Raw genomic sequence first — 13,556 nt, 5'->3', positions numbered from 1 at the left:
TCCTGGGCTCTCTGAGGGTGGGGACGTAATGAGGACCTGGGGCCGTCAGAAACACAGTGTCTCCTTGGCCTCAGTGGCAGACACCAGAGAAAGCCAAGAGCACAAAGACCTCCGTCCTGTCGGAGGCTTTCAGCCTTGGCAGTGCCCTCAGTCGTCTCCACCCCAGGCTGCCCTGTGCTGTCCCCCTCCTGTGTCTGTGTCCCTGCAGCCTGTAGACACCCAGCCTGCTTCCCCACTTTGCTCTCCCCCAGCCATCTGACCACCTTTACTGATGGCTCTCTGCCCTCTCTTGCTTTTCATCCAGACACAAAGCCAGGGGCTCCCCACCAACTCCCTCTGGGTGTCCTGTTGAACCACAGCACAAGTGACATCCCAGTTTCCAAAAGTTCAGCCTGAACTTCTCATAATGTATCTCATAATTGTTTTGTCTCTTTCTCCTTCTCTTGCTATTTCCTATTACCAAGAAACTCTCCATCACCTCTGAAACCACCCTTCAAGCACTCCCAGGCTCCTACTGGAATGCCCTTAGCCTCCCCTTCACCAGGCTAAAGAAGGCCACATCCCTCAGCCCCTCCATACAGGCTTTGTGCTTCAGGACCCTACCCCCACCTTGGGAGACCTCCCCTGGACCTTCTCCAGGTCCTCCCCATTCCTCCAGCACTGGGCAGCCCACACGGGGACACACTCTTCCAGATGTGGCCACACCAGTGCTGAGTCAAGGGGGATGGGGACTGCCCTTGCCTGGGTGGCCATGGTCTTCCTGAAGCAGCCCCATATGCAGCTGGCCTCATTAGTGCAAGCATGCACTGCTGGCTCCTATGGCATCCCTTGTCATGTCCAGGCCCTTCTCCTCAGGGTCACTCCTCTGACGGTCAGCTCTCAGCCTGCCCTGATGCACAGCGTTTTACAGAATCACAGAATCACAGAATCGTTTAGGTTGGAAGGGACCTCTGGAGATCATCTCGTCCAACCTCCCTGCTCAAGCAGGGTCACCTAGAGCATATTGCCCAGGATCACATCCAGACGGCTTTTGAATATCTCCAGCGAAGGAGACTCCACTACCTCTCTGGGCAACCTGTTCCAATGCTCTGTCACTCTCACAGGGAAGAAGTTTTTCCTCAGGTTCAGATGGAGCTGCCTGTGGTTCAGTTTGTGCCCATTGCCTCTTGTCCTGTCGCTGGGCACCACGGAGAAGAGGCTGGCCTCATCCTCTTGACACTCCCCCTTCAGATGCTTGTACACGTTGATGAGATCGCCTCTCAAGCTTCTCTTCCCCAGGCTGAACAGGCCCAGCTCTTGCAGTCTTTCTTCCTAGGAGAGGTGCTCCAGCCCTCTAATCCTCTTGGTAGCCCTCCGCTGGACTCTCTCCAGGAGTGCCATGTCTCTCTTGTCCGGCTCTCTTGGGGAGCCCAGAACTGGACACAGTACTCCAGGTGAGGCCTCCCCAGGGCTGAGGAGAGGGGCAGGATCACCTCCCTCCACCTGCTGGCAACACTCTGCCTAATGCACCCCAGCATACCATGGGCCTTCTTGGCCACAAGGGCACACTGCTGCCTCATGCTTCACTTGTTGCCCACCAGCACTCCCAGGTCCTTCTCGGCAGAGCCACTTTGCAGCAGGTCAACCCCCAGCCTGTCCTGGTGCATGGGATTATTCCTGCCTAGGTGCAGGACCTTGCACTTGCCTTTGTTGAACTTCAGGAGGTTCCTCTCCGCCCACCTCTCCAGCCTGTCCAGGTCCCTCTGAATGGCAGCACAGTCTTCTGGTGTGTTAGCCTCTCCCCCCAGTTTAGTATCATCAGCAAACTTGCTGAGGGTGCACTCTGTCCCTTCCTCCAGGTCATTGAGGAATACATTGAACAAGACTGGACCCAGGACTGAGCCCTGGGGGACACCACTAGCCACAGGCCTCCAGCTAGACTGTGCCACTGACCACAACCCTCTGAGCTCGGCCATCCAGCCAGTTCTCCATCCACCTCACTGTCCTGGAAGGCTTGGTCAAGCATGATTTCCCTTTGGTGAATCCATGCTGACTCCTCCTGATCACCTTCTTGTCCTCCACATGCTTAGTGAGGACCTCCAGGATCACCTTTCCAGGGATGGAGGGGAGGCTGACAGGCCTGTAGATTCCTGGCTCCTCCTTCTTACCCTTTTTGAAGACTGGAGTGACATGGGCTTTCTTCCATTCGTCAGGCACCTCTCCTGTTCTCCAGGACCCTTCAAAAATGAAGAAGAGTGGCCTAGCGATAACATCCACTTCTCTAAGGGAAGCAGGTGGGACTTGGGGCACAGGAGCTATAACACTCAGCTACAGAGGCGAGTGGAAAAGGGTTCGATGTTAACAAGAGCGAAGTAGGTCCCCAGGGGCTGATGGGAGAACTGGCCGGGCTGGGGAGGGGAGGAGGAGGGTTGTCCACACATGTCCCGTACCAGAAATCCTGCCTTTCCTACACATCCAGGTTTCATTAGGAGACCCTCTGAATCAATAGGAATCCAGCAATGTGGATAACAGGGATTCTCGGGGCTGAAAAAAGAAGAAAACTGTGAAAGCCAGCATCCGATTTTTTTTTGGTCGCTCATTGAAATCTTCCTCTTGTAAGTGCCCTCCTGAGAGCTCTCCACTTAGCCTCACAAGAACTGAGACCTCAAGAAAATGCTGGGGAGTGGCATGGCTTGTTAGGGCTTCTGACCTTTTAATCCCCCCTCGAGTGTATGTGGTGCTGAGCCCATGAACCTCAGATACTGAGAGGGAACTGAGAAAAACACTGAAGAAGTTAAAGTCAGAATTAAATCCCAAGTTTCGGGGAGTGTTAATGGGTCCCCCTGAGGACCATTACCAACAAAGCCTCCCAGGGGCTGAGGAGAGCAGAAAGTTGGAGGCACTTGTTACAGGTTGGCAAAGGAAATGTGCAGGTGGCTGTGACACCAAGTCCACCTTGCTGTGTGTTATCAGACAGCATGGGCCAGCACTGACACCCAGCCCCTGCACAGGGTGGTGCTTTCGCTCCGACTTGGCTCAGGGCTCTTTGTGGGGGCAGGGAGAGGGTGGGGGTGTGCAAGACTTCGTGCAGGATGAGACAGCACCTCCTGGGCTCTCTGAGGGTGGGGACGTAATGAGGACCTGGGGCCGTCAGAAACACAGTGTCTCCTTGGCCTCAGTGGCAGACACCAGAGAAAGCCAAGAGCACAAAGACCTCCGTCCTGTCGGAGGCTTTCAGCCTTGGCAGTGCCCTCAGTCGTCTCCACCCCAGGCTGCCCTGTGCTGTCCCCCTCCTGTGTCTGTGTCCCTGCAGCCTGTAGACACCCAGCCTGCTTCCCCACTTTGCTCTCCCCCAGCCATCTGACCACCTTTACTGATGGCTCTCTGCCCTCTCTTGCTTTTCATCCAGACACAAAGCCAGGGGCTCCCCACCAACTCCCTCTGGGTGTCCTGTTGAACCACAGCACAAGTGACATCCCAGTTTCCAAAAGTTCAGCCTGAACTTCTCATAATGTATCTCATAATTGTTTTGTCTCTTTCTCCTTCTCTTGCTATTTCCTATTACCAAGAAACTCTCCATCACCTCTGAAACCACCCTTCAAGCACTCCCAGGCTCCTACTGGAATGCCCTTAGCCTCCCCTTCACCAGGCTAAAGAAGGCCACATCCCTCAGCCCCTCCATACAGGCTTTGTGCTTCAGGACCCTACCCCCACCTTGGGAGACCTCCCCTGGACCTTCTCCAGGTCCTCCCCATTCCTCCAGCACTGGGCAGCCCACACGGGGACACACTCTTCCAGATGTGGCCACACCAGTGCTGAGTCAAGGGGGATGGGGACTGCCCTTGCCTGGGTGGCCATGGTCTTCCTGAAGCAGCCCCATATGCAGCTGGCCTCATTAGTGCAAGCATGCACTGCTGGCTCCTATGGCATCCCTTGTCATGTCCAGGCCCTTCTCCTCAGGGTCACTCCTCTGACGGTCAGCTCTCAGCCTGCCCTGATGCACAGCGTTTTACAGAATCACAGAATCACAGAATCGTTTAGGTTGGACGGGACCTCTGGAGATCATCTCGTCCAACCTCCCTGCTCAAGCAGGGTCACCTAGAGCATATTGCCCAGGATCACATCCAGACGGCTTTTGAATATCTCCAGCGAAGGAGACTCCACTACCTCTCTGGGCAACCTGTTCCAATGCTCTGTCACTCTCACAGGGAAGAAGTTTTTCCTCAGGTTCAGATGGAGCTGCCTGTGGTTCAGTTTGTGCCCATTGCCTCTTGTCCTGTCGCTGGGCACCACGGAGAAGAGGCTGGCCTCATCCTCTTGACACTCCCCCTTCAGATACTTGTACACGTTGATGAGATCGCCTCTCAAGCTTCTCTTCCCCAGGCTGAACAGGCCCAGCTCTTGCAGTCTTTCTTCCTAGGAGAGGTGCTCCAGCCCTCTAATCCTCTTGGTAGCCCTCCGCTGGACTCTCTCCAGGAGTGCCATGTCTCTCTTGTACTGGGGAGCCCAGAACTGGACACAGTACTCCAGGTGAGGCCTCCCCAGGGCTGAGGAGAGGGGCAGGATCACCTCCCTCCACCTGCTGGCAACACTCTGCCTAATGCACCCCAGCATACCATGGGCCTTCTTGGCCACAAGGGCACACTGCTGCCTCATGTTTAACTTGTTGCCCACCAGCACTCCCAGGTCCTTCTCGGCAGAGCCACTTTGCAGCAGGTCAACCCCCAGCCTGTCCTGGTGCATGGGATTATTCCTGCCTAGGTGCAGGACCTTGCACTTGCCTTTGTTGAACTTCAGGAGGTTCCTCTCCGCCACCTCTCCAGCCTGTCCAGGTCCCTCTGAATGGCAGCACAGTCTTCTGGCGTGTTAGCCCCTCCCCCCAGTTTAGTACCATCAGCAAACTTGCTGAGGGTGCACTCTGTCCCTTTCTCCAGGTCATTGAGGAATACATTGAACAAGACACAGGACTGAGCCCTGGGGGACACCACTAGCCACAGGCCTCCAACTCGACTCTGCGCCATTCACCACAACCCCCTGAGCTCGGCCATCCAGCCAGTTCTCAAGCCACCTCACTGTCCACTCGTCTAGACCACACTTCCTGAGCTTACCTAGGAGGATGGGATGGGAGACAGTGTCCAAAGCCTTGCTCAAGTCCAGGGAGACAACATCCACTGCTCTCCCCTCATCTACCCAGCCAGTCACTCCACCATAGAAGGCTATCAGATTGGTCAAGCATGATTTCCCTTGGGTGAATCCATGCTGACTCCTCCTGATCACCTTCTTGTCCTCCACATGCTTAGTGATGACCTCCAGGAGGAGCTGTTCCATCACCTTTCCAGGGATGGAGGGGAGGCTGACAGGCCTGGAGTTTCCTGGCTCCTCCTTCTTACCCTTGTGGAAGACTGGCGTGACACTGGCTTTCTTCCAGTCCTCAGGGCCTCTCCTGATCTCCAGGACCTTTCCAAGAGGATGGAGAGTGGCCTAGCGATAACATCCGCCAGCTCCCTCAGCACTCGTGGGTGCATCCCAGCGGGGCCCATGGATTTATGGATGTCCAGTTTGGACAAAAGATCTCTAACCTGATCCTCCTCAACCAAGGGAGAGTCTTCCTTTCTCCAGCCTTCCTCTCTTGTCTCCAAGGTCTGGAATTCCTGAGGACTTGCCTTAGCAGTGAAGACTGAAACAAAGGCAGCATTCAATAACTCTGCCTTCTCTGTATCCTTTGTCACCAGGGCACCCACCCCATTCAGCAGCGGGCCCACGTTTTCCCTCATGTGCCCACAAGTGTGGTACAAGAAGATTCACTCCATGACACACTCCTCATCAAAGTGTAGTTGAACAGCCTGCAGCTCCTTGGGGTGTCCTTGTGGCCTTTTTGGAAGATGGGCACAACATATTCCTTTTTCTGCTCATCGGGACCTCCACAACATTTCCAAGATGATAGTGAGTGGCCTTGTTGTGAGAGCAGCCAGCCCTCTCCCTGGCCTCAAATGCAGCCCATCCAATCTCTTAAACTTGTATGGGCTGAGTTCTTGCAACTCATCCCTCACTCAACCCTCTTCCACTGTTGGTAGGTTTTTTCCACTGGAGTTCTGACTCTAGGCACAACAGCCCGGGAGACCTTCTTGGTGAAGACTGAAGCCAAGAAGTCATTCAGTTCCTCAGGCCTACCTGTGTCTGCTGTTCCTAGATTCCCTAACCAATCCAGCAGTGAGCCCACATTTTCCTTTTTATTCTTTTACTGCTCCTCTGCTCCTCTGAGCGCAGGCCAGGGTCTGTGCTCTGCTACTATCCCTCCTCACTCCCTTCAGGATCCGGAATGCTACTTTTCATGGTCACCTCAGGCAAGGCTGACACTGACTATCTTGTCCCTGAGCAGTTCCTCCCTCCTTGAAATTTCCACATACAAAGAAGCATCACGAGTATTGGCCCGCTGTGCATTTGTGCAAAGAAGTTGTCCCTGATGCCCTCCAGAAACATCCTGGCCTGCTTGCACTCTGCTCTTTGCCTTTCCATTGAATGTCAGCGGGATTAAAGTCCCCTCCCTAAGAACAAGGGCCTATAATCCACAGAGTTCCTCATGTTGCTTAAAGGAGACTGCCCCTACTATCGTAGGCTCTCCTATCGTGCAAGAGATCCCACCACAACTCTGTTATTCTAGCAATGTTTCAGTCAGATTAGTCATGGTGAAACCTGTTCCCAAGGGCCAAGGACACTGTGTGTGCGATGGCCCCACTTCAGAGCAGAGACGTGCTGGTAGACAAAGCAGGGGGCAATGTAATGGTGAAAGGAGGTTCCCACTGAGAGAGCAAATGCTGCAGTGCCCAAGGCCAGGGAGAAACAGAGCTGGGCTGTGCAGGAGTGGCAGGAGAGGGGTTTGCTGCCTGAGTTGAGTCTGGAGCACACGGGGGCCTGTGACAGAGGTGAACCAATCTCCAGGAAGGACAAGGTGCCACTGAAGAAGTCCCTGGCCTGCACAGCCTGCGATCCAGCCACCCTGGGGACATCATCAGCACAGGCCCAGTTCATATCACCTGGGGGTGAACAGAGGGCCAGGGAGAAGAGAACTAGAAGGTGTTAAGAGCACAGGGCCATGAGTGGAGACCTTGCTGTGATGTGCCTCCCACTAATGCAGCACGCTTGGATGTTGACAGTACAGACTGTGCCTGAAGGTGGAGGTAGGATTCAGTTGTCTGGGCACAGGAAGGAAACCCAAGGTGCCCTGGGGCATCTGCCCAGCACCACTCCCAAAGGGTATGGTTTTCCTCTAGGAGCCAGGCTGTATCTGCTAGAAACGTGCAGTAGTGCTGGACACCCCAAGCATCTGACATGGCCCTGCCAGCCAATTTCTATGTCATTAAATCAAGTGTCTGCATGGGATTACTTGAGGATTTTTGCACTGTAGGGATCTGCTTGTGTCTCAGCTTCATAGTGAGTGGTGCTCTAGCAGCATTAGGCCTCTGGGGTCTTTGGAGACGGCCAAGGGAATTCCCCACCTGGCCCCCAGCTCATGCTTTAGGAGGATAGGGGTCTCACAGGCGCTCCATCAGAGCCAGCAGACACTGGCACATGCCTTGCACCACCTCTGTCTCTTCAAATGTCACCAGGTGTTTGTGTGTGGGCAACTGACTCCCACCCTCCATCTCCGGTGATTATAATGGGAGCTTAGACAAGCAGCTCGCGTGCAGACATCTCTGGTGTGCGCACTCCAGCTTGGGCAAGGGGAATCCCACCTCCTCGGTGTTTGTGGAATTCATGGGAGAGAGCTGAGTCCCACTCCACCACAGGGGCTTCCATACAGGCATGAGATGCTAGATTGATTTACCTGAATCAATACCTGAACCATGGGTAAATGGCTTCCCTTCTTTTCCCTGTATATGCGTGTTGCCTTGTTAAGAGATGGGAAGAGGGACCTCCAGAGTGGGACATTTCCACCTCTCGTAGATAACCATCTCTGATGAGGGAAATTACAATGCTGGAATGGGTCTCTCTCCACGGTTTAGAGAGGGAGCATTGGTGATTATTTGGGCATGGAGTTATTCGGTCCCCCCGTGCACACCTTGCCACTTCTCCTTCCATCTTCAGCAGGTCTCTGTTGTCCAAATCCCTCAGCTCCTCTGCCCTGCAGAGCTGCCTCCCTTTGTCCATCCCACAGAAGAGCTCCATACAGCTGGGCTTCCCCTTCACCCAAAGGGCATCCCCCCTCCTCACCTTCCCTCCTGGTCTCTCCTGAAGGAATTTTAGCCATCAGTCGCAGCTCTGTCATTGTGTGAGCTGTCCCATCATGTCTTAGCAGTTACTCCAACAATGCCACATTTCTGTGACAGCACACAGGCTCCAGCTCCTCTTGCCTGTTCCCCAGGCTGAGGGCATTGCTACACATTCGAGCTGCAGCACACATTCGAGCTCAGCTGTGGCACCAGGGCCAAGTGCAGCCTTATGACAGGTAAACCTGTTACAGAGTGCCCAGGGCACAGTGTATGCAAAGGCTTTACTTCCTAGCAGAGACATACTGGAGTGGCTGGCACATGGCAAGGTGGTGCTGAAGTCAGGGGCTGAGGAAGAGAGCAAACCCTGCAGTCCCCAAAGCCAGAGATAAACTCAGCCGGGTCAGACAGCCCTGGTAGGAGAGGGTTTGCTGCCCCAGGTGACTCCAAAGCACCTTGGGGCCTGTGTCAGAGTTGAAGAGGATGTCCAAGAAGGACAAGCTGCTGCTGAGAAGGTCCCTGGGGTAGGACAGCCTTTGATCTATCCACAGTGTGGACATTGTTAGCCTGGTCACTGTTCAGAGCATTGGGTGAGAAGGTTCAGGAAGAGGAGACCCACCAGGGTTGGAGAGCATAGGCACACGAGTGGAGACTCTTGCCGTGATGTGCCTCCCAATCCTGCAGCACCCCTGGGTGTAGCTGGGATGGACCTTCCCTCCATGCCATGGAGTTGGTGTTCAGTTGCTGGCACACAGGACTTAAACCCCTTTCAGAGATCCTGTGACATCTGCCCTGAACCCACTCCACCAGCACAGGGCTTCCCTGGAGGTCCTGTGTGGTCTGTGCCAGCCACATGTGGTTGTGCTGGGCACCCCGGGCACCTGGCACGGCACTAGAGGCCTCTTTTATTCCCTGAAAATGAGCGTCCTGAATTAACTGAAGTGTCTGCAATGCCGGGAGGTGCATGGGCCTTAGCTTTGAAGTGACTTGAGCTGCAGTATATACAGCTGGTGGAGCCTAGAGAGCGACCCGGCTCTCCTTACAGTGAACTCCTCCTTTGGGTCAGCTGAACAGCTCTGCAGGCTCCATTGAAAGGTTCCGATGGCCCAAGAAAATTTTGTGTCATTTAGATGGCCGAGGGAACCTGCCCCACCACCCCTCTGGCCCACAGCTGAGGCTCAGGCAGGATGGGGGTCTCTCAGAATTGCTCCATCAGAGCTGGCAGACACCCACACACATGACTTGGACCAAGCCTGGAACCTCAGCTGTCACCAGGGGTTTGGGTATGAGTCACTGACTCCCCCCTCCATCCCTAGTGCTTCTCGTGGAAGCTCAGGCAAGGCCTTGCATGCAGGCAGCTCTCTTGGGCACACCAAAACTGAGGTCAGAGGAAGCCCACCTCCGGTGGGTTTGTGGCCTGCCTGGGAGGGAGCTGAATCCCCCTCCTGCCCAAGGCCTTCTCAGCTGAGGTTAAACACCTGCATTTCCTCCTCTGAATCACTGCCCTACGCAGGGGAAATGACCCCCTCTCTGCCACTCTCTGGGTCTCCTGCCCAGTAATGGGACAGGAATAGCAGACGAGAGAGGGGAGCATGTCCACCCCTCTCCACCTCTGTCCCCTGATGGGATCAAGCACACTGCTGAAATCAGTCTCTCTCCACAGTGCAGGGAGGGACTGTAGGTGATTATTCCAGCTGCCAGAGCCTTTCCCTGAAGGGGCCCTGCTGCCCCTCAGGAGCTGCCAGCCTTGGAGCCCCAGGGAAATCTCCAGGGAGCCCAGGGGGCAGAGAAAGTCACGCCTTTGGCTTGGCCTCTGCTCCTGAGCGGGGCCAGGCTCTGGGGACCGAGGGAGCTGCTGGCAACCGGGCAGCATGGCTGAGAGACAGCTCTGGGCAGCAGCAACTCCTCTGCCAAGAGCAGTGGGGCTCCGGGCACTGCCTGCTGCTGCTGACAGGAGATGAGGCAAGAGGGAGAGAAGTGAGAGGCAGTGTGGAGTGGGAGGAGAGAGGAGAGCTCCTTGCAGGAGAAATCTGCACAGCCCTTTGCATGGTAAGTCTCTGGCTGCAGGGCAACACTACTGAGGTTCCTGGAGGGGGTCTTCTGAAGCCACCCCATCCCATGTCTGGCAGAGATTTTAAGGATCGCTCTTGCAGCTTCTCCAGTGTGGAGGAGGAGGAGGAGATGCTTCAAAGGAGCATTTCCTGCCACACTGTCTGAGGCACAGGGCATCCTGCTGCCTTCTCCCAGGGATGCAGCCAGGGTGTGAAGCTGGGCTGTGCTCCCAGGTCTGCCCAGGTTCATCAGTCAGAGCAGCGTCCCTGCACCCCAGGGTGCTGTGTGCCCGGGGCAGTGACTCTGCCACCTACGCAGATCAGCACTCAGCCTGCCCGGGGAGCACAGCGCTGCAGGGAGAAGCTCTGGGTGAGAGGGGTTTCCCCCAGCAGGGCAGGTCCATTCTCCTGTCGAGAGGGTGCTGCGTGGGCCAGGGCTGCCCACAGCTCCCGCTCACCAGGAGGACATTTTGAGAGTGGAGTTCTCAAGAGCACTCGTCTGCATGGTGGGAGTGGAAATGCAGCAGTCAGGTTTAGGCAAGAAACTAAGCCTGGTCACCACCACACTGAGGGATGACTAGGTTTGCAAGGAACCGCAGCAATTGTCTACGCGACCCCTCAGCCTGCAGACAGCACCAACATCACCTTGCCATCACTGTTCTCGGCCAGCCCCAGCATGCAGATGCTTTCCCCCAGCAAGCCCCCTGCATCTTTCCTCTCCCACCCAGCAGAGGAAGGGGGAATGAGCTGATTCAGGAGATGCCACCTTTAAGACCCTTGACCCTCCCTGGGATGTGCTGCTGAGTTGTGTGCTGCTGTCCAGAAGGGCTTAGCTCTTGTGTAGGACATTTGTGATAGCTGAATGTCCCATGCAGAAGCCGCAGAGAGGTGCTAAGGATGTGGAAATGCTGCTGGGGATGACTGTATGTGGGCAGCTGCAAAAGCCTGGTGTGTTTGTGACTAGAAACTGAGGATGAGAGCCATGCCAGAGTCCTTATTCTGATCATCGGAGCCATGTGCTGTGTCACCCCCTCTCCATCACTCTCGGAATGTCTGAGCAGAGAAAGGGAGGTGAGTTTGGAGAGCTGTGCTTTGCAGGTGGACACCACTGCCAGCACAGGCCACGTTCCTTTAAAGGTAACTTGTGGTTGAGCTTGTCCTCTAGCTGAGAGAGGTGCTCACCCAAGGCAGCTGGCACTGGGACTGCTGTGGAGACCAGTGTGCTGGCTCTGTCCTGGGGCACAGGGAGAGCTTGTGCCTCTCAGGGCTCACTAGTCTTCACCCTGGGAGCAACGGAAAGGCTGCCTATTCCTACTCTGCAGAGCAGACAAAGAAGCAAACAATCCCCCTAGCATTGAAGCTGTTGCTTTTGTGCTCCAAATGCCTCCAAACTGCATGTGAAGATGTTCAACAGACTTCCTACACTCCAGCAGCACTGACCCCTCTGCAGCCTGCAGGCACACGTCCCGGCTCCTCATGGCTCACGCAGCCAGCCCAAGCTGCAGCTCCAGACAGGGAGCTGAGTGAAGGTCCTGCCTGGGAGAAAAGCAGTCTGTGTGTGTGTGTGTGTGTGTGTGTGTGTGTGTGTGTGTTGGGGGGTGTCTGTGAGAAAGAGAAAGAGCTGTGAACAAAGTCGCCTCTCCTGACTTGTCCCTGTCTTTTCCTCCTTGCACAGTCCCATGTGCCTGGAGGGAATACCATGTCCAACAGCAGCTCCCTCAATGAGTTCCTCCTCCTGCCTTTTGCGGAAACCCGGCAGCTGTAGCTCTTGCACTTCTCGCTCTTCCTGGGCATCTACCTGGCTGCCCTCCTGGCCAATGGCCTCATCATCACCGCCGTAGCCTGCGACCACCACCTCCACACCCCCATGGACTTCTTCCTCTTTAATCTCTCCCTCCTCAACCTGGCCTCCATCTCCACCACTGTCCCCACATCCATGGCCAATTCCCTCACGGACACCACGACCATCTCCTACTCGGGATGCACTGCCCAGGTCTGCTTTACTATTTTCATTTCAGCCGAGTATTCTCTTCTCACAGTCATAGCCTATGACCACTACGTTGCCATCTGCAGACCCCTGCACTATGGGACCCTCCTGGGTGGCAGCAGAGCTTGTGTCCAAATGGCAGCAGCTGCCTGGGGCAGCGGCTTTCTCAATGCTCTCCTGCACACTGCCAACGCATTTTCAGTACCACTCTGCCAAGGCAATGCTGTGGAGCAGTTCTTCTGTGAGATCCCCCAGATCCTCAAGCTCTCCTGCTCACAATCCTGCCTCCGGGAAGTTGGGGTTGTTGTGGTTAGTGTTGGTTTATTTTTTGCATGTTTCATGTTCATTGTGCTGTCCTACGTACAGATCTTCACAGTTGTGCTGAGGATCCCCTCCGAGCAGGGCCGGCACAAAGCCTTCTCCATGTGCCTCCCTCACCTGGCCGTGGTCTCCCTGTTTGTCAGCACTGGCATATTTGCCTACCGGAAGCCCCCGTCTGTCTCCTCCCCACCTCTGGATTTGGCCATGTCTGTTCTCTATGTGGTGATGAACTCTCTCATCTACAGCCTGAGGAACAGGGAGCTCAAGGATGCACAGAAGAAACTGGTTCAACAAGTACAATGTTAGCACCAATAACCATCCCATGTGCCTCCACTCATCATTCACAGGACATTTGACATCAAGGCCTTGTGTTGCTCATTTCTTTTTTTTTCTTACTTTGCTCTGATACATTTTTGTGAAAAACAAAAAGTTGGGGTTCGTGCCACTTCTCCTCTGGGATCTTTCATTTCAATCTGACCCAGAGACCGTGTTGAAGCAGGAAGCCTGGCTTCCTGCTTCCTCAGCAGAGATGGGGGAACCTCAGAGTCCACTAGTCTGAGCTCTCTTGGATGCCCTCAGGGCAATGAGAATTTCCCTTTGCAGTGTCTCTTTTGGCACTGACAGCAAGGGCGCTCAGGGGCACAGAGTCAGGCTCAGACGAGGACAGACAGGATGAGACCATGGGTCTCATGTCCATTAGGAGAGCTCAGCTTCCCTGGCCACAGGCAGGGTGTGAACTCGCACCTCTCTCCCTTCCCTCTTCAGTGCTCCAGTGCTCATAGTGGAGCGGGAGTGGAGTGGAGGGGAGGAGAGCCTTGATGCAGCCAGTGGGGACAGACCAGGTGCTCCTCAGAACCATCCCCAAACTTCCCACTGGGCATCCTTGCTGCAGCCTTTGCATGGAGACACGGCCACCAACAGCAGCAGGAGTTTCCTCTTCGCAAAGACTCTTCTCCTCATTTCCACAAAGTCCTGCTGTGCTCTGATGTGTGTATATGGCCTAAGTGCTCT

At 55.1% G+C, this 13,556-nt stretch overlaps 1 pseudogene; it reads left to right on the top strand.

The window, feature by feature from the left end:
• The first annotated feature begins 11,936 nt into the window (after nucleotides 1-11,936).
• LOC138065449 (olfactory receptor 14A16-like) lies at nucleotides 11,937-12,851 on the top strand (annotated as a pseudogene).
• The last annotated feature ends 705 nt before the right edge of the window (nucleotides 12,852-13,556 follow it).

The sequence above is a fragment of the Struthio camelus genome, unplaced genomic scaffold, assembly GCF_040807025.1.
Source record: "Struthio camelus isolate bStrCam1 unplaced genomic scaffold, bStrCam1.hap1 HAP1_SCAFFOLD_178, whole genome shotgun sequence".
In the NCBI taxonomy this organism is placed as follows: Eukaryota; Metazoa; Chordata; class Aves; order Struthioniformes; family Struthionidae; genus Struthio; species Struthio camelus.
Note: the sequence above shows the minus strand (reverse complement) of the source record. Positions and strands in the feature narration are given on the sequence as shown.